The sequence below is a fragment of the Sapajus apella genome, unplaced genomic scaffold, assembly GCF_009761245.1.
Source record: "Sapajus apella isolate SASKATOON/1434 unplaced genomic scaffold, GSC_monkey_1.0 scaffold21, whole genome shotgun sequence".
Taxonomy (NCBI): Eukaryota; Metazoa; Chordata; class Mammalia; order Primates; family Cebidae; genus Sapajus; species Sapajus apella.
The window spans coordinates 3310495-3337810 of record NW_022436961.1 but is presented as its reverse complement, the minus strand read 5'-3'; the positions used below and the strand labels follow the sequence as shown (position 1 = coordinate 3337810).

Genomic DNA, 27316 nt, shown 5'->3' with positions numbered 1-27316 from the left:
GAAATTAAGCAATTCGTAAATGTAGAAAGCTGTGGTCCAGGCATGAAATTTTGTATAGAAAGGAGGAAAAGAGGAACTGGTGGAGTGGTAGACAAGATGGTGGAAAGGTTGGTAGCTGGAAGGTTTCTTCTTCAAAGGACATGATTACTAACTTGGAGCAGAGAGGGGGAAATTCTGAAATGGCATAAAGTAGAAGGATTTTTACTTTCAACATTACTTCTGGGTCCTTTTAAGCTTAGAGAGGATTAAAATAAGGAGTAGCCACTAGAGAACAATGCCAACATAAATCTCTACTATACAGAATCACTTCTATTAGAATCTAACTACATAGACGTAAGGATATAACATACAACGGAAATGAAGACTGTGTTTCTATGAAACATCACATGTAGATATATTTAATGTTTGCTTGGGAAAATCTCACCCTCCACTTCCTTTTTGACTTTAATTCTATCTCCCCTCAGAAAACTTATATTCAACTCCTATTTAGTACCTATTTAGTAATTTCCTGATTCACAAGGGAGGCTCTATATTACTCATGTTGGTTCCTCTACCTGGAATGTGTAATCTTCAACGGTCTTCAAATTCTCTCTTGTTTGGACTAAATTTCATCTTCTGCCAAGTTTTCTTTCCTTCTTTAAACAGAAGTATTTGTTACCTGGTATAAGAAATCCACAGTACTTTTATTTGTGTGCTTCAAATGTCTCTCCTGCCTGTAGATGAGTCCACAGTTAGAAAACAGTAACTCACCTTCATTGAAAACACATTTTCTATAAGGCTTAGAATTGATGCTTTTAGTGGATTGTCTTCTCTAGACCTCGTATGTATCCTATGTGGAAGATAACTGCTATCAGTTCCACCTCAAAGACAAAGAGACTGAGGGTCAAAGAGGTTGCTTTACCTTCCTAGACTCACACAACCAAACTGTGGGGAACTCAGAATTTAAGCATGGATGTCATGGTGCTGACGATTAGTCTTATGTTCAACCCCAGGAAGTGGAAAACATTTGGCAGTGGTAGAGTGGTGGGAAAATGGGAATATATGTGGTGTATGTATCATATATACACTAACGAAAAGACATGTAAGCTGGAGCACACTACAACAGCATTGCAAAAACCCCAGTCATGGTTAATGCACACATGTTGTGCACAAATTTGTGCACATGTGACACATGACCACTATGTGTAACTCTAAACATTTAGACTTCAGTTCCTAAACTATATTGCATAGCTATTATAGAGTGATACTAGACAATAGAAACAAAATAAGAGCCACATGTGTCATTCTAAATTTTCTAGAAGCCACAGTAAAAATTATGGAATTAAGAAACTTGTGTTTTTTAAAATAGGTAAAATTAATTTTAGTAGTATGTTTTATCTAATATATTCAAAATACTATCACTTCAACATGTAATCAGTATAAAAATATTAATGAGAAATGCATATTATTTTTTTCATGGCAAGTGTTGAAAATCTGGTGTGTCCTTTACACTTAAAAGTTTCTTTTCATCTGGACTAGCCACATTTCAAGTTCTCAGTAGTGAGCTGTTGCTCTTAGCTATCATATTAGACCATGCTGTAATGGAATATGAGAGGTGGGAGGTGGGAAGGCTTATAGGAATTATCTATTTTATTTTATTATTATTATTATTGTTGTTGTTGTTGTTATTTAGAGACAGTCTTGCTCTGTCACCCAGGTTGGAGTGCAGTGGCACGATTTCGGCTCACTGCAATCTCTGCCTCCTGGCTTCAAGCAATTCTCCTGCTTCAGCCTCCCGAGTAGTTGGGTCTACAAGCGCATGTCACCACATCCAGCTAATTTTTATTTTTAGTGGAGATTGGGTTTCACCATGTTGGCCAGGCTGGTCTCAAACTCCTGACCTCAAGTGATCTGCCTGCCTCAGCCTCCCAAAGTGCTGGGGTTACAGGCATGAGCCACCTCACCCAGCCAGAATTATCTACTTTGATGCCATTATTTTACAGATTAGACACTGAGGCTCAGAAAGGCTGGGCAACTTGTTAAATTCCACCCAGTTCTACTGCAAGACATATGCCATTCCCTGGTCTGGCCTGTTTCTGTACATTGCTCCATGTTTTAACAGAGATAACAGGAGACAGGGTGGGATAGAAGTTAAATCACGTTCTTAAACACTTTTTGACATAGAAGCAACATAATGGTACCATGTGATACCCACTCTTATTTTGCAAAAGAGGAAACTGAGAAAGAGAAATGGAGCTAGGCATTTAGAGAGGGTTTTACACTCTAGGCTATTGGATGGGAAACCTGATTTCTGGTAGGAGAGCTACACTGTAGAAGGTGTCTGAACACAAGACTAAGCTGAAATCTGACCTTGAGATCATGGCGATCCATTTTTCAGTTCAAGATGAATCCTCCCACTTCAAATACTCAGACAAAACCTCTCAAGTCAATATTGCCCTGCAGACATCTTGCACCTATGCTAAGAGCTAAGTGATTCTTTCTTTGGAACTAGGTTTCTGCTCAAATCCAGTTTTTTCCAAGTGAGACAACCACAGGGAGCCTTTCCTGCCTGGTCCAGCTGGGGAAGCAGAGCCAAACATTTCTCTGGTTCTATTTATAGGGCCGTCTAGTGGTTGAACAGACTGGGCTGAGAATTCCTGGGGTGAAGTATTTGGTGCCTGATGTCTGGAATACCGGTTTTATATAGCTTGTTTTTAGATGCAAGGATTTCCATAAAAAAACAAGGCCAGACACACAGAACTTTTTCAGGAGTGAAAGGCAAGAAAACGTTTTTTAAAAAGGGAATCATCCTAGCAAAATAGTTGTATAGATTTTGTTTGGGAATGCCATGTCACTTTCTCCCCTCCTTGATACCAGTTGAAAATGTGCAAAACAATGCTATCTCAAAAATAAGAAAATAATAAAAGAGAACATACGTCCCTGTTGTGGGTTAAACAGGGACTCCCAAAGGATATGTCCGTTCAGGACCTCAGATGTTAAGAAGGGATCTTGACGTGAGATCATCCTGGAGGATGTGGGCCCTAAACCCAAAGATAGATGTGCTTAGGAAAGACAGACACAGAGAAGGCTCTGTAAAGCTGAACACAGATTGGAGTTTTGTAGCTGTGAGCCAAGGAAAGCCAGGAGCCTCCAGAAGCCAGGAGAAGCAAGGAAGGATGAGTCCTTAGAGCCCGCAGAGGGAGCACAGCCCTGCCGTCATCTGGATTCTGAAGTCTGTCTTCTAAACTGTGAGAGAACCAACTTCTTTTGTTTTAAGCCAAGCAGCTGTAGCAGTTTGTTATGGCAACTCTAGCCAAATAATGCAACTATGTACAACCTCACCACCATAACTCATCAAAACTGATTTCCCTTTCTGTATTCCTCACATGTACACAAATTTGACATAGTGGTGTTGTGGCATAGATTTCATTTTAATTTCAGTTAAAGGGAAAGAAGATTACTACTGACTGAGCTGGTTCAATGTCCCAGACCCAGCAAGGACTCACTATCATGGACTTTTCCTCTTTTGCCTTTCTGTGGATAGTTTTCATCCTCCTTGTCCCAAGAATCTTCCAGGGCTGGGAGAGCAGGTTTGAATGAGGACAAGATTACAATTCATAGCAAAATAAATGCAAAGGAAAAAATTAACATTAATCTTTTGACTTTCAAGACCTAATTATACAGTAACGCAATGGCCATGGGAGCTTGGCTGTTGTCTAGAATGTACGTTTTTCAAAATCCCTTTGTTTTTCCATTATTAACCCCACACTCATCCCTCAAATCTATACTTTTGAGTTGACCAAAAACCAATCATGGGCAATTCAACTCAAAGAGTTCTCCCAGGGCAGAAGCACCCCTACTGTCCCTGATAGTGTGGACTTTGTTAGCGACAGATGTGACATGATGGCAAAGAGAGGATATGATGGAGGAAAAATAGGTATTTAACCACTGGACCCTTGGGAGTGCGAGGCCATGAGGGAAAAGGGTGACCAGAACATAGATATCTGGGCAGAAGTACAGTTAGTGAGGGTAACACGAGGCATCCTCGATCCGTGGCCTTTTCAGAGCTAGCCTGCACCAACTTGGAAAGTAGCAACATCAAGATAATGTGAGGCTAGTGTGAGAAAGCCATGAGGTTGAGCTTTCTCACGTTTCCCTAATAGTATAGAGAAGACCCAGAAGGATGTTTGAGTCTGACCAGGAGCTTCTCAAAGGGGACTGGTTAAGTGAGGGTGAGACAATTCTATAGGAACAGCCTCAGGACAGCTCACCAGGCAAGGATAAATAGCTGTCACAGGCAGAGCCCCAAGGTGTACACAGCATCTGCAGGAGTGGACGTGAGCCCACATCTGCCAGGAGCACCATGAAGCTCTGCCCATTTCCAGAAAGCAGCTCCGCTATGAGTTACCTGAGCGACAACTGCAAATGCCACTGGGAAACAGCAACCAGGCAGCTGAGTGACATCTCCTGGGAAGTCAGAACTGATAAAGGACACACTGAGCCCAAGGACCTCCCCTGGACCCTGAGGTCACAGGAACCACTGCTGTCCACATGCACACACCTGCATTTTTGAAGCGGTCATTGGGAAGGTAGAAATGAATGAAAAGTAAAGGGACAAAAATATTATCTTAAAAAAAAAGTTATGGAGAGGAGCAAAGCAAAAGATATACACAAATATCCGAGAGATGGAGAATTTTCGAAAAGGATTGTTTAAATGTCAGATACAACGAAACTTGAAACACCATTGGACTGAATGAAGTTAATTTCTTTCTGGTCCACAAGCGGGTAGAGGTTCATGAAAAAGACCCTGTTAGTCTAGACAAAGAACCTCATTCCTTTGTGTATCTAAGCACAATGTGAATGAATTTGAGACTTTTATTACCCCAGTTTGTCCCCTTAAAATAGCTAGAGAGAAACATTTTCTATTTGCACTTACCTCTAAAATATCATTTTTTTTTACAGCCCAGAACACTCCTATAGCACCAATCCCACAGAAAGATGATTTCCACATCCTTTATTTCACCCAGAAATTTAAATGTAAGCCAAGGCAATAATGTTATGCATCAAGCAGTTATCCTACACGTAATTAAGAGTCTCAAGAGGTTTTAATTCTATATGCTGGGCAGGGCATGCATGCTGTTTGCTGGTAGAGGTTTTCTTCCTGAGGAATCACTTACCATGGTGATCTTAAGACCAATTACCTTGTTTGCACTGATGATACCTTCTTATCACTTCACAAAAAAACAAGCAAACGCCAGTAATCTCACACAATTCACTTGTGCATAAAAGCGTCTAAGGAATGAAGCCATCCATACAGTTACAGAAAAGATACTGATGCATGATTTATTTGCTTCCTGCAGACTCTGATGAGACCATTACACCCATGCCTTCAGCACCTTGCACTTCATTTGCAGTAGATTAATTTGTACATATTTATAGGGGTTTTGTAGCAATAGTTCTGGAATTCAATCATATGTCTCCGTTCTGTCTCCCCGTTTAGATGATGAGGGATCTTTTCAAAGGCAAGGACAGCAATTTCCTGGGGGTCTATGAATACGCTGTTCAATTACAATACAGATAACTGAATTCCCAAAAATCTGGTGAACAACAGTGTTCCAGGTTTTCTCTCCCAAACCTGTACAAAGCACTTTCATTTATGTGATTTCTGAGAGGCTCACTTAGCCAAGTCATCGAAATATAAAAGACGGCTTAGGGAATGGCTTTCAATGAATCTTAGTCATTGCTTCCGTTAGGGGTCTGAAGGCGAGTGGGGAGGATAAGGAGGGGAAATTATACCCTTGTTTCCTTTTATCTGCCTCTCTGCCTCTCATTCTCTCCCTAACAATGCCCTGTTGCCTCTGAAGAACACTCCACCACACACAGACATACACTCACACCGCAAAATGCTGTCACTTTGCAAAGTGCTTCTTTGCAGAGGACACCAAACCCCACCATACACAGATACATTCTCACACACATTGCGGTCCCAAGCTCAGCCACACTTCTGTTCCAAGATGCCCATCCTCTGATGCAAGTAATCAAAACCTCCATTCTCTGATATTAGAGATCCAATAAATATGTATTTTAAGTATTTCCCAGTGAGAGCATGGTGGCAAAGTCTCAGACAGGGCATCAGACTGAAACATGAAAGTCCTAGGTTTGAATTGCTGTTTTTTAATTTATTAATTCTGTGGCTCTGAAAAAGCACTCTGCATCTGCAATGACCTTGTCTTTAACTTTGGTGTCACAGCCATGAAAAGGCTTCTAAAATATACTTGCTATTGTATGATAAATGACTAACAGACATGGTCTTTGTGGATATGATCTGAAAGACAACATTTTAAAAGGACAGCTTTTAAAAGTCATACTATAACGTAATTAGTAAAAGTTGGAGAGGAAGAAAGATTTCTGAGTTCTGGAACAGTTGGGGGGCCTCTATTACCATCTTCCAGAAAAAGTAGCAGTGGCTCAGATTCATCTCTAAAGGTTACGGATGTTTGAGTAAGTTTCATATCTGACGGTTGTAAGGTGTGTTGTGCAGAACTATGAGCAAATCTAGCAATCAAAATTCAGGATATTCCCCAAAGAGCCTGCAATGATTCAAACATGCAGCTCAATATTCAATTGCTTTTTAATTGGGCATTAGAAACATCTTAGAAATGTGGGATTGGGTAAGCACGCATACATACATACACACAAACAGACGATGCACAGCCCTTTTCATCTGGAGAAATTTGCTTGCACTCACAAAATGGGCTGCAACTGAAAAACTGACTCCGCCGAGCAGTAGTGGTTGAAGTATGGTGCACAAAAGCTTTCAGGTTGGAAAAATCCGTATCTCTGACATCGAGCCGAAGAGTTGTCTCGAGTCCTGTACATATCCATCACGATTTTCAGCCAGTGCTCAATTCATTCTGACAAACCCAATCAACATAGCCTTTACAGTGGGGTTTTCTGGTGTTCAGAAGGTCAGCTTCAAATTCTCCACATTTCTACAGCTGCTTCCATTATTCTTTCAGGAAAATAAATAACAAATTAGAAAAGGAAGATAATTTGCTGTGCTGCTAAAGCCTCAGGGACTATCAGAGGAAAGAAACGGGGACAATCACCAGTGACAGAGCCTAGAGGAGCTTGTAATTCAACAGTGGAGCTTCGAGTACCAAGGAGAAACCACCGACAATGGAGCCTCTGCAGGGAAGAGTTTGTCTCAGATGATCAAGTAGCAGCCTAACAGGGAACTTTTGGATCACTGAGGAATCTTTTACCGGGGACTGGGGCCCCAGGATCAATTTTAATTCTACCGATTTCATGAGACACACTTGCCAACTTTTCAAATGAAAACTTTTCATCTTTTTAACAAACACCTCCCTCCAGAGGGAGTCACAGTACCTATTTCTGATCTGAGAGCTGCCGAATGCAAAACTAGGTGTCTTTAAAAAGCAATTGCTTCTTTAGCTGAGACTTAAATGTGTAGTTCCTGGAAAAAAAAATCACCTTCAAAAGTTCCAGAAAGAGGAAAAGAGTCTGAGTCCTAAATATAAAAAATAATGAAATAGATAAAAAAATAACTCTGCAATTCCCATTCCCATGTGAGCACACGGAACTCCTGAAACGTCTTCTCTGTCTTGAAACCACATTTTGGCCAAATTACAAATGTTAGAGAAGGGGTCGGAGGGAATGCCACAGTAATACAACCAAAATAAAATAACATAAAATTATTTTCAAATCATTCTCAGAATGGAAGCAATTTTAGAGATACAATAAAAGTCAACAGTTAACATGGGAATTGCTGAGCACCAAATCAGAATTATTGACAGTGAGGCTGACTCAAACTTGAAGAGGCTGACATCCCAGCAAATGCGAGATTTCTAAAGTCAACTCTCTGAGTCAATCAAGGTCTGGACAAAGTGACCTCAGCCAAGGCGTTAATATGTAATTCCTTCAAGTTGTGTACCTACCACTCCTTGTCTCCCCAGAGAGAGAGGGGGAAGGGTGGGGGGAGGGGGGGAGAGAGAGAGAGAGAGAGAGAGAGAGAGAGAGAGACAGAGAGGGAATTCAATAGAGAATAATTAAAATTCATTTTAGAAACAGAAATCCCCCAATGCCATATTAAAATAGTTATTATGTGGGTCATTTGCTACAATAGAAGCTACAGAATAGAAAGGGGCACTGAGACAATTTGGACCACAATGACAATTTGGACCATGATGACAACTGCATTTAAGAAGGGAAAACCACACACGTGGCCCGGGTGGAACAGTCCTTCCTGGATCCACCTTGCTACTAAGCACTGATCCCTGGGAGACCCGTGAGTATAGTAGTATATACCACATGCTATACTTTAAGAGGTATTGGGAAGATTTTTATGCCAACCTACAAAATGAAATAGTATTTAGTCTTTCAAAAGAAAGAAAAATTGTCATTTTTAACACCATGAGTGAATCTAGAGAACATTATGTGACATGAACTAGGCCAGGCACAGGGAGACAGATGCCACATGATGTCACTCAAATGTGGAATCTCAAATAGTTGAATTCATAGCAGCAGAGAGTAGGATGGTGGTAACGAGAGGCTGAAGCAAGGTGAGTAAATGGATAATGAGGAGACATTGGTCAAAGGGTACACAGTTTCAGTTAGACAGGAGACATAGGTGATCTATTGCACAATACAGTGACTACAGTTAACAGTCCTGTATTGTGTATTTCAAAATGGCCAAAGAGTAGACTTTGAATGGTCCCACCAGAAAGAAATGATAAATATGTGAGGTAATGTATTGTTAATTGGCCTGATTAGATCATTCCACAATGGATGCATGTATCAAAACATCACATCGTACTCCAAAATAGATGCAGTTATGATCTGCCAATTAAAGATACAATTAAAACAACACATCTCACATTTGTCTTTAATTAATACTCATTCAATAAGACAAGAGTCTTCCATTCTACAGTTCACGTAAGGGTTAAAAGCCACCTCTGCTAGGAGAGGACATCCAGCAAGTCTCTTCTACAATAAAGCACCCACTTATCAGACTCTGAGTCTATCTATGTTTGTGATAAGGAACAGTGTGCAGAGACTCAACAGGAACAAAGAAGACAAGTAGCAGAAGAGCGACTTTGAGGCTAGAAAAGGCTTCAGAGGAAACAAGTGCAGGCATTAAGGTCAAATTTCACCCACTTCTCAATTTTGCATCTGTCAGGCTGTGCCTGCAGGTGAAGGTCTCAGAAAAAGCTTCTGATTCTATGGAGAAAATGGAACATAAACAAGAGGCTCTGTAATGATTATATCCACTGTTTGGATTTTTTTAAATAGAGAACCTGGAGTAAATGTACAAGGTAATATGTGCGGGGAATAAGAAAGGATAATGAAGAGAATGCACATTATAAATATTAAGTCAATAGAGAAGTTTATTATAGTTGCAGTCAGTCTATTACATAACTGTTAAGGATTATATCATCATGAATAAGTGCTCTTAGTCACAGTAACCTCACTGCACTCCCACGCTACACTCTGTGCTGGTGGACTGAAGGAACCCCCTCCAGTCACCCTTCAGCCAGGTCCATGGTCAGCTCTCTGACTCTGCTGTTTCTTGGGCTGACCTGGCAATGTGAAGGACTCATGCTACAAACAGGAGCCTGGAGAAACATGGGCCGGCCACTCTTTAGAAGGAATTCTTGCATTCAGCTTTGCTGTTGTTTTAGCTTTTTAAATTTCTTGTCTATCACTGCTTTGCACATTCTTAAATCTAGTTGTGAACATTGGGAATATAAAGGTTGTGCTCCCGTAAAGTTTCCCAGGGGTTTTTGAATGAGAATGGAGATGGTCTGTGAGGCGGCAAGGCCCAGCTGGGGCTGATGTGCCCAGGTAGCCTTCGAGACCCTTAGCTGACATTGGAATCTCAAGCTACCTAGCGCTCCAGCTTAGTGGCGAGTCTTGCACTTTGGAAGTACTACAACTCCTGTCCATGAAGGAGGTTTTCCTAACAATCCTTCAGAAAGGTACAATGAAGAGACAAACTCTCATTTTTCTTGGGATCAGCCAAAGTAAAGTTGGATTTTTCCCCAAATAACTTTTCTGCAAAAAATAATGGGGGCAGAAGGGAAAGTGGGTGACAGAAGGCAAGAACACACACACACACACACACACACACACACACACACACACACACTCTCAAGAACACATACAATGAAGTTACAGAGAACCTGTATCTGAGTTCCTGACTGCTGGCTCTAATGCTTGTATCTTTGAGCGTGGATACATGTCTCAAGCTAACAAATTAAGTCCTTTTGTTACACATACACATACACACACACGCATTCTTGGTATATATTCTATTGCATGTTATTATACAATAGAAAGGTCTAGGAGAGAACATCGAGCATTAAGCTAACTTTTTAAAAGGAGTAAAATAACTAACCTAATAACTCCCTTCTCTGATCCTCTCTCATTCTGTTATATCCATCTTTCTTTTTCTTTTTTATAATGTTATGTATATATGTATGTATATTTTAGAGGCATGGGTCTCACTCTGTCACCCAGTGCAGTGGCAAGATCATAGTTCACTGCAACCTTGAACTCCTGGGTTCAAACAATCCTCCGATCTCAGCCTTCTGGGTAGATTAGACTGCAGGTTATGCACCACCAAGCCCGACTAAGTTTTCTTTTTTTTTTTTTTTTTTGTAGAGATGAAGTCTCTCTAAGCTGCCCAAGCTGATCTTGAACTCTGGGGCCCAAGCAATCTTCCTGCCTCAGCCTCCTAGTGTTGGGAATCACAGCGCAAGCCCTTTACATCTGCCTTAATGTTGTGGATGACTTTGCAGAGGATATGAAGCCTAGAAGGGCAGCTTAGTAGAATCTAATAAAGGTCCATTTATTTAGTGATACTTGAAAAGACACAGTTGCCAGTGGCTCCACGTTGATTGCGCAGAGGCAGTCTCATGATTCCACAGGTGGCCTCTCTCTGTGGTTCTCATCACAAATGCAGCATAAGCAGTGTCTGCTAATGAACAAACTAACAAAAAACATTTTTTGGTGTCTAGGTTTGGTTTGCCAAGTAATTTCAAAGATATATCAGAAAGTTGCCTTGATAGGTCTGGGAAGTTCTGGGAAGTTCTTGGGATAGTTCCAGGAATTATTTTTTTTTTTTAAAGAATAGAATACACAGTAGCAGCAACTACAACAGAACAGAGTTCACAAGACTTGCGTGAAAATTTATCAACTTTACAAACCAAACTTCCTAAACAGGCAATAATAATAATAATAATAATAACAATGCTAGCTTAATTGCAATAAGAATTATTTTGTAAATATGCATTAAATATTTCCAATATCTCTAGGGATCTGTGTCAAGGCAGCAGATAAAGTAATCTATCTGTGGAGAAAAGTATAGCAAAGGTGCTAACTGGGCACATTGCTAAATGGGAAAAATTACCACTAAGAGCCTTTTAAAAGAAAACAGAAGATGGTTGAGGCTTTGATGTCACAATATAATGGAAAAAAAGTCCAACTTGATGTGGAAAAAACATTTACATGTATTTCAGTTAGGTGGCTTTCCAAATCTTCTTAGACAAATAGGAATGAGATAAGGGCTCAGAATTTTTTTGTAACTAAACAGCTCAAGAATGTGTACAGAAAAGAATTATTTATAAAAACAGTGTTTTAGTGATTTTATTCTTTTTTATTTTGTAAGCCACTTTACTGAAGTAGGATTGGCATACAAAAAGCTGTAAATATTTAACGTACACAACTTGATGATTTGGAGATAAATATACACCTGTGAGACCATCACCACAATCTACGCTCTTACTCATTCATCACCTCTGCGCTTCCTCCGCCCTCTTTATTTATTCTTATTATTTTGATTGTGATAAAAGCACTTAACATAATAGCTGCCTCCTTAGCAAATTTTTAAGTATACAATACAGTATTTTTAAGTATAGGCATTCTGCCTATTAGATCTCTAGGATTTATTAACCAAAGAATATAATGTTTCAGATTTTTTTTTTAAATGACTTTACAAATTGGGGATTATGAACAGGCAAAGCTAACATTATAAAAATAAAGTGAACCCATTTTCTCTTTACAAAATGGCCTTATACTCTTTGATTGAAATTTAAATTTTTAAAGATACATTAAACCTGAAAAAGTAGGCAGGGCATTATGGTTGTCAAATTATGAAATAAAAATATAGGATGCTCAATTAAATTTGAAATTTGGATAAACAACAAATGGATTTTTAGTATAAGTATGTCACAAATATCTGCACACTTATTGTATATGTAGGTTAAAAGAGTTGTTATCTAAAATTCAAATTCAATTAGTCATCTTTAGATAAACTTAGAGGCCATAAAAAAATTCATATGTGCACCAAATGGCTCACTGTTCTAGTGGGTGAACATTCAATAATATAGGGTATCCAACTAACTTTTGTTGCTAGGCTATCAAGGGCAAAGAGTAGGACAAATAATTAAATATTTAGTCATCCTAATTATTGTGGATGAGAGGGACATCACGTGTACACAGTCAGTGTGACCACCAGGAGGCTGGAGAAGCCAAATATTTCAGACCATTTGGCTGTCCCCATTTTCTCATTTGGTCAAACAGCGTCATCCCTTTAAGACAATATATCATTAAAAGATTGTTCTCAAACCTAATTACAAGCATGTTCTTTCTTCTTAAGAAAAAACTGGCAATGTGTGGCAAATTTTACCTAGACAAGCTATCTGCTACAGGAGGGCTATTAATATTCTCTCCATTTTTCAACCTCGGGATATGTGAGCTAAGTCAAGAGGATTGGAGGGAATGTCTACAATATCCTACCGGATTTAGAGGAGAAGCACTGCTGTGCATATGCTCAGAAGGAGCAGAGATCATTTCCATTCTAGCAGCTCTGGAAACCTCACATATAAGCCATATTTCATGAGACCAAAATGACTGTCCCAGTTTCCCTAGGGAAGATATTTAAAAGATACCAAAGTTTTCTCTGAGTAAAAAAAGGGTATGAGTAGGCAAAGTCAAAGCTTATCTACTTGTTCTTGTGTTAGATTCTTTATGAGTTTATAACTCTTGGGATGAAAGCAGAGAAGTTTTGGAAGTTGTTTGAAGATACCTTGGAGGCCATGTTCTATTCTGAGCTACAAGGTGCAGGTGTACATTCCTTCGCTGCTTTAGAATTCCTGTACATTTCTCCATGGCTGGCTTCCCAGTCTGTTTAACCAAGCACATGTGCATGCCCACACTCTAGATAAGAACTGATCCCAAGCAGTCTAGAAGCTATCATCTGCCTTCTGTTTCTACCGTGGCAATGAAGAACAAAGAAATCCAGGAACTCTGCCTAACTATGAGTAACCAGATAATTTTCAGTAACTGTTCTCATCTTTCCATTGTGGAGGAGATGTCTCACATACTGAAGGATGCTTTGCTTACAAAAATTAATACATATTTAACACTTGGAAAACCATATTTCTTTAGACATGTCAGTGACCACTACATCCTGAGGCTAGCATGGTGGGGAATACTCCATGGGTCATTTATTGATTCACTAAATAAACCCTTTTTTAGTGCATACCAAGTGACAGATATTGTGATGAATGTTAATCATACAATGATGAAACAAAGGTACAAGGTCTCTGCCATCACAAACTCAGTCCAGAGGGAAGAGACAGTGAAAAGGTAATTACTGCCCATTGCAGTGAGTGCTGCAATTGTACAGAGCCCTGTGGAGACAGGAAGCGAGCCCAGCCTGGAAGCATTTTAGTGAAAGGTCCTCAGAAGATGCTCATTTAAGGAGAAATTTGGAAATTTAGTAGAAATCTACAAAATGAAGTAAGAGTGTACGTGCATGCGTGTGTGTGTGTGTGTGTGTGTGTGTGTGTGTGTATGTTGCCAAAAAAAAAAAAAAGAGTAAGGGAAGTGTTCCAGGAAAAAAAAACAAAAACTATGCAAAGGCTCATAAGAAACAAAAATAATTTTAGTAAGGATTCAGTGTAAACCAAGGTTGAGAGTTTTTACGGGGTGAAATTGGAGGGGAAAATAGAAACCAGAAACCAGACACCAAAAACATTTCCAACAACATTAAGTTTAAACTTTCTCCTGAGGACAATACCAAGCTTATGAAGGTTTTTAAACCAGGGTAATGGCATAATGAGATTTGTATTTTATAAAAATCTCTACAGTCGCCAAGTAGAAAATAGGTTGAAGAAAGAGACCATTTAGGAGACTCTAAGCTTATAGTAGCAGAATGATAAGCTTCGGGGTATAGATGCAATTAAAAAAAAATATTTGAAGGGAAAGAATTTGATTAAATGGAATAAAAAGGAGAAATCATTTAAATTAAGCAAGGAACCTAGCACCCAAATCTTGGTTTCTAATTTCATTCTCCAGGAAAAAAGGACTGGAACTCCTTTCAGAAATGGCTATTTCTAGGACCGAGGCAGGAAATTTACAAAATCAGCCTTGAGCATCTTGTTGTGCTGAAAAATAAGGAAGTACAGAAAAAAACCACACACACCCACACACACAATGATTTGAGTATATCAAAGGCGCATGGAAGCCAACAAAAAGAGTTCCCAATAGCAAAATCTAGAGTAACTTGAGCAATAAAATAATCACAGTAGAATTAGATTATAATCTAAAGTGTAAAGTAAATATATCCATGAGCTTAGTCAAATATGAATGATTGAATAAACAAAGAAGATAGACAAGGCTCACATGCAGAATTATTTTGAATAATTTATGTAGATACTCCACCCTGAACGAGGTGAAATACAACTCCTCACTCCTTAAGGCTGGGCTGTGCATAATGAATTCCTTCCAAAGAGTACAGGATGACCAAGAGTGACCAAGATGGTCAAGAGCCAGGTGACTAAAGTCAACATCAGCAGCAATAAGTCATGGTAATAGTATGCACACTTGGTATGATGTGATGAAAATGGCACTTCTTAACCTGTCATCTTTCTCTCAAAAACCCACATCCCAGTCTAATCCTGAGAGAAACACCAGGAAAATTTCAGTTGAGTAGCATCCTCCAAAATATCTGACCAGTACTCTAAAAACTATTAAAACATAGAAAACAAGAAGATTCTATGAAACTGCTACAGCCAAGAGGAAGAGTCTAAAAACATGGGATGAATAAATTTAATACAGTGTTCTATATGGGATTCTGAAACAGGAAAAGGACACTAAGTAAAAATTAAGGAAATATTGGCTCATTAATTGTGACAAATGTGAGATGTTAATCACAGGAGAAGCTGGGTATGGCATATATAAAAACTATGCTATCTTCACAATGTTTTAGTAAATCTAAAGCTATCCTAAAATAAAATGTTTATTTGGAAGATAAGTAAGACACGGATAGGAATGAAAATTGTACGTTATTGAAATAAGAAAGAACCTAACTTTACTAAGCAAGCAATATTTGAGGGCAGACTTATAGAGAGAGCCATGATACAATCAATATTGTGTTTAAGGAAGTTTTGTTTGATAGATTAGAGAGAAGAATATATAAAACTAAATAAAACACACAGAAAATGTAGGTCCATTGCAGTAATGGTCTTTATTTGAATAAATATTTGTAAAAATGGAGAAGAAAATATCTATAGAAGAGAAACTTTATGCCCATCCACATTGTTGCCTGGGGAAAAGAATTCTCCTTAGCCCAATGACTGGAGCACTTTGGGATAAAAGTATTCAAGGAAATGTCTGATTGAGATATAATTAAAATGCTTCACGTTTGGATGTAACATTCCCAACACTGGCTGAGATTCATGAAGAGAGGTGAGCTAAATGCAATTGAGCGACAATTCATGACAGGTGCAGTTTCATATGAGATAAAAACACATTAAAACCAAAATTATCTTTGAATAAACTTAAATAATCCATAAACTATAGTATTCACAGTTGTATGTATACAGCCCTATACAGCAATATGTATATATCAAGGTAACAATAATACAACAGGCTGATACACAGATAACACGCTTCTTTTCCCACTAGAATCATAATCTCCTTATTGTGAGTTATTCACCATAATAGGTAAGTGTCACCTCTATAGGATGTTCACACAAAGAAGTGTCTCCATTATAAACCACTAATATATGGATCCTAATATATATTATAAACCACTAATATATAAAAACACCATAATAGATAAGCATTGCCTCTGTAATAAGTTCACACAAAGTGTCTCCGTTATAAGATACTAATATATATATATATCCTAATACATATTATAAACCATTAATATAAAGAAGCCAGTGAGGACTGGTTTTGTTGTATTTTGAATTTTATATTCTGAAAATGTTTGCCTCTTAAGTGTTTAACTCACTTATAATTAATGTAACTACTAAGATGATTAATTTAGAATTGCCATTTTCACTACTTGTTTTCTGTTCATCTCATCTATTTTTTGCTTCTCTCTTCCTCCCTTCATGCTTCTTTTCATTTAATTGAATGTTTTAGATTGTTATTTTTATTTGTCAGTTATCTTTTTGGCTATATTTCTTTGCATTTCACTGTGGTTTCTCTAAGAATTATTGTAAACATACTTTAACTTTTTATTCTACTTAGAATTAATATTGTATCACTTTCCATGAAGTATAAGAACCTTACTTATTTTATTTTATTTTTTTTGAGACGGAGTCTCACTCTGTGGCCCAGGCTGGAGTGCAGTGGCATGATCTTGGCTCACTGCAACCTCTACCTCCCAGGTTCAAGCAATTCTCTTGCCTCAGCCTCCTGTGAAGCTGAGACTATAGGTGTGCACCACCATGCCCAGCTAAGTTTTGTATTTTTAGTAGAGACGGGATTTCACCATATTGGCCAGGCTGATCTCAAACTCCAGACCTCGTGATCCACCTGCCTCAGCCTCCCAAAATGCTGATATTACAGGCATGATATTACCTGGTATTATCTGGCCAAGAAGCTTACACTCTTATTCTTTATGTGATAGTTGTCAATTTTATTAATATTTAATTAACTACATCTATAGTTGATTATATAGTTAACAATTGTAATTTATATTAATCAATTTAAAATAATAAGTATCCATTTAATAAATTTTATTTATTGTTGTCAATTTAATTTGTCTAGAGGCAAAGAAGGACATTTCATGATGATAACATGGTCAATTTATCAGTTATAAACATGTATGTACTTAAGAGCAGAGCCCCAAAAGTACATAAAGCAAAAGCTGATAGAATTTAAAGGAGAAATAGATAATTTAACTTTAATGGTTAGAGACTTCACTATTCCACTTTCAATATGGGTAGAACTATTAGCAAAAGGTCAACAAGAAATAAAAGATTTGAACAACATTATAAACCAAGTAAACCTTAGAGGCGTCTACAGAACACTTCACTCATCAACAACAGAACACATGTCCTTCTCAAGAGCACATGAGTCATTCTCTAGGATGAATTATATATGTTTGGTCATAAAACATGTCTTAACAAATTGAAAAGGGTTAAAATTAGTTAAGTATATTTGTTAACCATAGTGGAACAAAATTAGAAATCAATAACCAAAAGAAATTTGAGAAATCCAAAAATAAATGGAAATTAAACCACACACTTTTAAATAACCAATAGATCAAATTACAAATAAAAACGGACTGCAAAAATATACTGAGATAAATGAAAATGAAAATAATATATCCAAACTTACAGGATGCAGCAAAAGCAGTACTTGAAGGGAAATTTGTAGGTACAAATATATACATTTAAAAACATAAGAAAGATCTCAATACAAGAACTAAACTTTTATCTTAAAAACTAGAAATAGAGCAAAATACTCAATGGAAAAACTCAGTGAAAGCAGAAGGAAGGAAATAATACATTAGAATAGAAGAAGATGAAATAGATTATAGAAAAATAATAATGAAAGTCAACAAAACCGAAAGTTGGCTATTTGAAAAAATCAACAAAATTGATAAACATTTAGATAAATTGACAAAAAGAGATAACTCACAAATTACTAAACTAAAAAATGAAAGAGAAGACATCACTAATGATCTTACTAATGTTACAGAAATAGAAAGGATTGCTAGTAACACTATGGACACTTGCATGTCAATAAATAAGACAACCTGCTTTAAAACAGATAAATTTGTACAAGGAAGAAACTATCAAAGCTGACTCAAGAAAAAATAGAATGTGTGAGTAGACTTATAACAAGTAAAGACACTGACTTAGAAATCAAAAATATTTCATACAAAAAAAGAGTCAGACTGGATGTCTTCATTGGTGAATTCTACTATTTTAAGAAAAGTTAACACCAATCTTTCATGAAGTCTTTCTAAAAACAAAAGAGGAAATGCTTCCCAACTCACTCTATAAGGCAGTGTTACATAAATGAGCCAAAGATGGCCCCCATATGCTGGCCCTTGGTTGTTTCCTCCCTCATAGCAGGCTGAGACCTGTTAGTACAAAACCCACCAGAATCAAACTCAAATTTTTTATGCATTCAATTGAGTTAAATACAGCCAGGTAAGCAGATTTTTGTCACATAGAGCCTGCATGTTTTGCATACCCTGTGAAACTACACTCAACATCTGCTAGCCACAGGCAAAAATAAATCTTGTAGCTATAAAAGATGCAAAGTCACCAGTGCCTCCATGGCTCTCTAGCCCAGAGACTCCCTGCCATGCTGCTGAGCAACATTACCTATCCATTCAAGTCCTCTCTCTGATTATCTTCTCCTTTAGAAGTTTCCTAGACCTCCTCCTGTTCTGAGTAGTGGTCCTCACACTGTAGCCTGTGAAATGCATGCAGTGAGGCACTTCCCTTGCATACAAGCCTATCAAAGCATCACATATGTAAACCTCATGTGTGCTACTGAGACCTGTGGTCATATATTTCTCATTGTTTAACCCTGAAATTCCACAAACTCACTATAGGTCTGTATTACCCTGATACCAAAGCCACACAAAGTCATCACAAAAAAATAAGAAAACTACAGACCAACATCTCTAATAAAAATAGACATCAAAAGTCTCAACAAAATGCTAGCAAACTAAATCTAGGAACCTAAAAATGATAATACACTATAAGCAAGTGGAAGTTATCAGGATTGCAAGGTTGGTTTAACATATGAACATCAATAAAGGTAATTCATGGAATAAATTAAATAAAAGATAAAAATCACCCGATCATCTCAATGGATAGAGAAAAGGCATTTGACACAGCACAACACCCTTTCATGCTAAAAAATACTCAATGAACTTTAAAGAAAAAATTCCTCAACTTGATGAAGGGTATTGGGGAAAATATCCACAACATCATATTTCATAGTAAATAATGAAGAGCTTCCTCCCTAAGATCAGAAGTAAGACAAGTATGTCCACTCCTGCCACTTCTATTCAAGATTTTACTGGAGGTTCTAGGCAGTACCTTTAGGAAAGAAAATTAAATAAAAGGCATCCATAATGGAAAAGAAGTAGTAAAACTCTCTATTAGGAGATTACATGATCTTGTATTCTGAAAATGCTAAGGAATACATACACACACACACACACACACAACACATAAAACTAAGTTCTGTAAAGTTGCAGAATACAAGATTTATATTAAAAAATATTATATTTCTATATATTTACAACGAACAATCCAAAAATAAAATAGATAACAGTAGCACTTACAATTGTATAAAAACAGTTAGGAATGAGTTTATCAAAACACACGCAAAACTTATACACTGAAACCTACAACATATTGTTGAGAGAAATTAAATAAAATCTAAATAAATGAAAAGTCATTTTGTGTTCATAATTTGGAAGGCTTAATATTGCTAAAATGGTAATACTCCTCAAAATGATCTACAGAGCCAACACAATCCCTACCAAAATCCTAGCTGCCTTTTTGGAGAAATTGAAAAGGTGGCTCTAAAATGTCTGTGAAAATTAAAAGACCCAAAATCACCAAAAAAGTCTGGAAAAAAGAAGAACAAAATTGGAGAATTGACACTTTTCAAATTCAAAACTTACTACAATGCTACAGTAATCACGATTGTGCTGTGTTGCAGAAAAAAAAAGATGTATGGATTAATGGAATAGAATTGATAGGCCAGAAATAGATTCATACATTTATGGTCCGCTGATTTTCAGCAAAGGTGCCTCAACAATTCAATAAGAGAAGTCTTTTCAACAAATGGTACTATTACAACTGAATATCACATGGAGAAGAATAAAGTTCGGTTCTTACTTCAAATTACATACAAAAATTAAGTCAAAATGGATCAAGGACCTAAATGTTAAGAAGTAAAACTATGAAACTCTTAGAATAAAATTTCGATGTAAATATTTGTGACAATTAGATTTGCCAATATTTCCTTCAATGTGATACAAAAATGCAAACAACAAAAGAAAAAAATATGTAAATTGAGCTTAATTAAAATTTAAAAGGTCTGTGCTTCAAATGATAGTGAGAAATTGAAAGCCCACAGAATGAAAGACAAAATTGAATATCATATGTCTGATAAGAGTCCAGTATTCAGACTACTTAAAGATCACTTACAACCCAACAATAAAAGGCAAATAACTCAATTAAAAACTAACTAAAGAATATGAATAGGTATTTCTCCAAGAAGATATATAAATGTTCAATAAACACATGAAAAGACACTGAATCTCATTAACCATCAGGAAAAAGTAAATCAAAGCCACATTGACATACTACGTCATATTCTAGGATAGTTATAATGAAGATGGTAGATAATAATAAGTGCTGACAAGGATGTATACAAATTAGAACACTTATACATTGCTGGTGAGAATGTAAAATAGTGCAATCACTTTCACAAACACTTCTGCATTTCCTTAACAAGTTAAATATAGAGTCTTCATATGACCCAACAATTCTACTCCTAGGCATACATTCAAGAGAACTGATAACATACATCCACACAAAAATGTTTCCAGGAATGTACCAAGCAGTATATTCATAATAGTCAAAATATAGAAACAATCTAAATGTCCATCAACTGATGAATAAACAAAAGGGTATCCATACAATTAAAATATCATTAAATAATAAAAATGATGTACTGATACATGCTACAAAATAAATGATCATTAAACACATTATGCTAAATATCTGAAGTGAAGAATTTCTAGACTACCTTGATTTGATCATTACAGGTGGTATGCATGTATCCAAAAACACATCTACCTCATAAATATGTACAACTATTATGTATCAATTAAAAAGGGACACAAAAGGCACATACTGTACAGTTCCATTTATATAAAATGTCCAGAATAGGTAGGTCCCCAGAGATAAAACCTAGACTAGTGGTTGCTTGGGGCTGTGGTGAGAGAATAATGGGGAATGGTGAAATACCCTAAAATTGATTGTGTTCACAGTTGTACAACCTCATGAATATACTAAAAAATACTGAAATGTATATTTCAAAATGGTAAATTTTATGGTGTGTGAATTATGTCTCAGTAGGTATTTATTTACTTGGAGACAGGTTCTGGCTCTGTTCCTCAAGCTGGAGTGCAATGGCACAATCTCGGCTCACGGCAAATTCCACCTCCCAGGCTCAAACCATCTTCCCACCTCAGCCTCCCAAGTACCTGGGTATGTCTCAGTTTCTTAAAGGAGGCATAAAAATTGTATGTATTTTAAAGAAATTAAGAACAAAGAAAGCATGTTATGCTAATACATGAATTTGTCATTCCTGGTCATTTTCCATCTTTCTTAACATCTAATTTTTTATCTGGTATTTCAGTATAGCCTGAACAACTTCTTTCAGCATTTCCGGTCATACAGATGTACTGGCAACAAATTCTTTAGTTTTCATTTATTTTAAAATGTTATTATTACACCTTTATTCTTGAAGAATATTTTCACTGATTAACAGACTTTTTTTCCTTGCAGTAAAGAGTTTCACTCAATTCTGGATTTAGTTTTTTGTTTTAATGAGAAATCAGTTATAATTCATATTGTCATTGACATCCATATAATATGTCATGGCATCTATATAATTATTTAGTAAATAATTCTTCTCTGGCTGCTTTCAAGATTTCCTTTTTCTCTTTGGTCTTCAGCAATTTGACAATTATGTACAGTAAGTTCTCACTTAATGTTGTCAATATATTCTTAGAAATTGTGACTTTAATGAAACAATGTATAAGAAAACCATTTTTTTTCTCATCAGCAAAACAAAGTTGAACAAAATAATCTTCTTCAAGGACTCGCTGTAGGCCTTTTACTTAAAGTCTCAGTTTTCAATAACTTGTTAAAGATATTCAGTGAGGAATTACTGTATGTAATAATTTCAGGCGTGATTTTCTTTATATTTATCTTACTTAGGATTCATGAGCTTCTAAAACATGCAAATAAATGTATTTCTTTCACATATGAAAGACTTTTGACATTGTCCCACACACTGTGTATTAATTAAAAAAATATATTTTCTCTGCATTCTTGAGATTAGATAGTACCTATTTAATTTCAAGTCCATTCTCTTTAAATCCAATTCATGTTACAAACTCATCCAGTGAATTTTTCACTTTGGATATTTTATTTTTCAGATCCTCTTGGCTCTTTTTGTTTCTATTTCTGATTAATGTTCTATTTGCTAACTCACTGTGATATATTTTCCTTTATATCCTTGAGCGTAGCTATAATAGCTACTTTTAGAATCCTTGCATTCTGTTAGCTGGATTATCTCAGCATTAGTCTCTACTGATTGCTTGTCCTCTTGAGCTTGAGTCACATTTCCTAGTTTCTCCTATGCACATTAATTTAGGACTGCATCTGAACACTATGAAGGATACATTGTATAAACTCTGGATTCTGTTATATTCCTCCAGAACATTGATTTTGAAAGCAGGCAGCAAACTTGGCTGAATTCAAACTCCATATTCTGTTCCCCTGTGATGTGTGTGGTAGAGGTGAGGTGGGAGTTGGGATGGGGTGCAGGGAGTTTGGAGGTGTGTATGAAACAGCTGAAATTTCTTCTCAGTACTTTGAGCGTGAGCTGGGATGTCTGGAATTGGCTCCGTGGGTACATTGTTTAGTTATCGAGGACAGGTTTAGACAACGTGCATAGACACACAAACACACACAACTGTTGTTTTCCCTTTTCTGGAATTTTTTGCTTTGCTCTCCAGTGCTACGGTTTCCCAGAGCTCTCTCCTCTGGTCTTCAAGCCAGGAAGACTACGGGTTTTTACCTGCATTCCAGCCAGCCAGCTTGCTGCTAAGATCAGCCCTGAAGAAAACAGCCACAAAAACTGGTAAACTCACTCAGTGTTCTTTCCTATTCCAAACGCTCACCTCCCTCCAGTTTCTGCCTGGTTTTGATTGCTCCCTGTTGTCTTCAAGTAGATGATTTTAATATTTTGTCCAGAGTTTACAGATATTATTAGTAGGAGGGTTGGTCTGATGACTCTAGCATTAGTAGAAACAGACACCCCAGGCTTGGTTGCAGCAATAGTGATTTCCATTCACATGGTAACCACACTTGGAAAACATGAGAGACAATCAGAAACAAGATACATGATGAGGAGTCATGTTTGGGCACGTGCGTGTACGCGTGCTGCAGAGGCCAAGACCACTACCAACTCCACTACAGAACCTTTATGTCTGAAAGCTGAAAATATAGAACTCACAAATGTGCACTTTAAGGTGAAGGAAGGTTATGAAATGGAAATGAGATGAGGAAAGTAGTTGATAAAGTTAGTAGACATTGTCCCTTGAGGGTAGAGAGCAAGGTTTAGGTATGAGGGAGTGTGTTGAAACAAAGTTCCTTACATGTTGGTTTGCTTAGGGATACAAGTCAAGATAGAGTTTGTCCAGAGTCAAGCCAAATCGTAATAAAAAGCTTTCTGCTAGAACACATAGCTGCCTTGGGTCCTTGCTTTGCCCCTGGATGCAGAAGTCCAGAGGTGGTCAAACAAAATAGAGAGGGAACAAAATAACCCCTTTTTATTTAGTGGTCCTGAGGTAGGGTCAGTGCATCATTAAACATAAGCTTGAACAATCTGATATTTTACATATTCTGGAAGTGCAATTATTCACAACCCAAGTTCACAGACTCAGAATAAATTGTTCCCCTGTGGTACAGACTGACCTCGATGGAAACTGGATGGACAACAAAGCTAGAAGAGATCGCCTCTCCCAATACCTTCGTTTCTGAGAGAAAACAAACCCAAAAAGATGAAGCAACTCACCAAGGTCTCACAGCTACTTGGTAGGAAAGACAGGAAACAAATCCTGGGCTTATGACCCTGAGTCAACTACACTGAACCTTACGGATTCACTAGGACTTTGTCAAACTGTAGTTCCTGTATTAGGGTTTCTATTGAGTGATAGATGCCTTTCTTTTACATGTAACTACAAAAGAAATCAAGACTCTCATTTTCAAAACGGCAATGCTTGATAACTCGCTGCAAATCACTTAACAGCTTGCCAGCTGGTGTCTGTGAAAAGCTGTGTGACCACGCCACTGGCCCATTAGCTATTTCAGTAAACATATCCTTATTTCTCATATTTTGTAAAAATAGGTTCCAAATTCAAGTTATTGCATATTTTTGTTCATTATTCAGGTCCAGGAACCTATTTATCTAATGTAGACATCATACTCACCTTCTAAATAAAAGACTGTTTTGGTAAATAACATTTCTACTGGCAGCAACCCACCAGCCTCCATATTTGTAAAGAAATCTTTAGTTGTCTATTTTTAAGTTGAAGTGGCTTTTTCAAGATTTTAAAGGAAGTTTTCCTATTTCGTACAGTAAAGATATGCAAATCATTTGAGGATCTAAAAAGCATCCTTCAAATAACGTTAGATTGCTTGCCTTACCTACTGAGCTTAGAAGCTTCCTGAAGGAAAGAGCCATGCCTTTTTCATTATTACATCTTCAGCACTGAGTATAGCGACTGTTACATAATAACCACCTAATAGGCATTTGTTGAGTGACTCATAGATGGACAAATGAAAAGCTCTTTCTTTCAGGTGACTCCATTGTAGCAAAGCTCCTGTAGAACTGAATTTCTCCATTTTCAGGTAGCAGTTTTGGCCCTGGGTATAAAGTCATACAAAGGTTTCCGACACAATTTATCAAGACACCTGCTATTTCCTCCTTTACCTCACCCTCAACTATAAAATCTCCATTTTCTTGGGGAAACATTCACATAAGATGATAATGGCCAGTAGCAGAGTCTATTTGAAAAGTAGACTGTAGAGTACTGAATGAGCTAAGCTTTTGTTCATTTCTTTCTTTACCGTATGTCTGTGCTTTTATAGGCACGAAACATACCAGAGATCTTCAGGTAAAAAGCTCTTCGCAGTATTTCATTTGCCTCGGAAATCACTATGATGTGGACTTTTTGAAAAGAGGGAGAATGTCTTTCTTTACACATCAGGACAATGGCATCTTGGTATTCCAAGGTTCACAATAGTCATCACAATGCCTATTAAACACCAGGTGCTTATTAAATATTAGTCAAAATGAAATGGTAAACAAATATATCAATAAGTATGTTCTACTTTGAGTACATCTGACTTTTTTTTTTTTTTTTTTTTTGTGAGATGGAGTCTTGCTCTATCACCCAGGCTGGAGTGCATTGGCACAATCATGGCTCACTGCAACCTCCGCCTCCCAGGTTCAAGTAATTCTCCTGTCTCAGCCTCCTGACTACCTGGAAACATAGACATGCACCACCACACCCAGCTAATTTTCGTAGTTTTAATAGAGATGGGGTTTCACCATGTTGGCCAGGCTGGTCTTGAATGCCTGACCTCAGGCAATCTGCCTGCCTCGGCCTCCCAAAGTGCTGGGATTACAGGCATCAGCCATCATCCCCAGCCGGTGCTTATTAAACATTAATCAAATGAGACAGTAAACAAATACATCAATAGGTATGTTCTACTTGGAGTAAACCTGACATTTGTTTCTTATACCATAAGCTTACGATCAGTTAGATAAGCCCATCTACTGCAGAAAATTAGGTCCATCAGCAGCAGCTTTAAAATAAAAGACTCTTAAGGCTATTTTGCATGGCGATAAAGTTATAATTTTGGAAACAAACAAAATAGTTTCCCATTTGTTAGAGGACAGGTTTCTCCGATTTTGCATCTTTTCACGAGCATCTCTTGTTTTGTCAAATGAATGTGGGCCACAAAAAAAGCCCACAGCTTTTTAGAGGCAGCATAATGGATACATCTTCCTGGAACCTTATGAAAACACTATGTTGAGCTCCTGCAAAATACTACACTGGTTCTTGAGCTTAAACTAAATAGAGTTCTTCAGTCAACACTCAGGAAGAGAAGGCCTTAGAGCACTGAGAAGAAAAATGAATTAGTTGGCAGTTTCCCATGATATTGTCAGCTTCTTCAATGTAGCCAACATCGGTAACTAAAGAATAGGTTAAGTACTTTTTTTTTCGAGACAGGATCTCACTGTGTCACCCAGGCTGGAATGCAGTGGTGCAATCATGACTCACTGTAATCTCTGCATCACAGGCTCAAGCGATTCTCCCAGCTCAACCTCCTGTGTAGCTGGGACTACAGGTGTACACCACCATGCCTGGCTAATTTTTTTATTTTTTATAGAGATAGGATCTCACTATGTTGCCCAGGTTGATCTTGAATTCCCATGCTCAAGCAATCCTCCCATCTTTGCCTCCCAAAATTGCTAGGATTCTAAGCATAAGCCACCACACTCAGCCCAGGTAAGTACTTTGGATATGGGTAGGGGTGTTTTCCTTTTGCCCTTTTCTTAGTCAACATCTAATAACAGAGAACATTGTTTCCATATAGTAAATGTAGGGCTGTTTCCAATGTAGTAGCTGACTCTGAAATTAAAAATTCGGATAGGTTTCTAACTTCCTGCTTAAGTTTGCCCACAGTGCATAAATGAACACAGTAATACAAAAATGATTCAGTTTTAGCAGCCAATCTCATCTCTTTTGGATCCTAGTCAGTGATGATGGAAGAGTTAACCAAGCTTCTTTATCGAGTGTTCCATTTATTAGTTCATTAATAACAATAACAGGCAAAAACCTAGCCCAACAGAAGGAAGAATGGCCCTACAGGATGTAAATACACTACTGAGAATGTTCATCAACTACATTTCTGGTGGATTTGAGACGGAATAGAAATCTAAATTATTACTCATATTACTCATTACATTTCTATTTTTCCTACTGGGGTTCCCAAACAGAAATGCTGGCTTTGCCAAGGTGTCTTTGAGAATTCTAATATACAGGCTCATTTTCATTTTGCTAAGGGGGAGAACACTCTGAATAGTGCACCAAGCAATATATCTTTCACTTCTTCCACTTCTCCACCTCGTCCCTTATTCTTTGGCCTCTGTCTCAGTCTCCCCCAGG

The 27316-nt window shown here is 37.4% G+C and overlaps 1 protein-coding gene and 1 long non-coding RNA gene across 3 annotated transcripts in view; both read right to left on the bottom strand.

Annotated features, from left to right (window-relative positions):
* ZMAT4 (zinc finger matrin-type 4) overlaps positions 1-27316 on the bottom strand; it is a 367024-nt gene that overhangs the window by 107160 nt on the left and 232548 nt on the right. The window lies entirely within an intron of this gene.
* LOC116558290 lies at positions 2577-25571 on the bottom strand. Its single transcript, XR_004271942.1, has 3 exons — positions 21435-25571; positions 10050-10053; positions 2577-2589 (listed from the first exon to the last, which is right to left on the bottom strand). It is a non-coding gene; the product is annotated as an uncharacterized LOC116558290 (long non-coding RNA).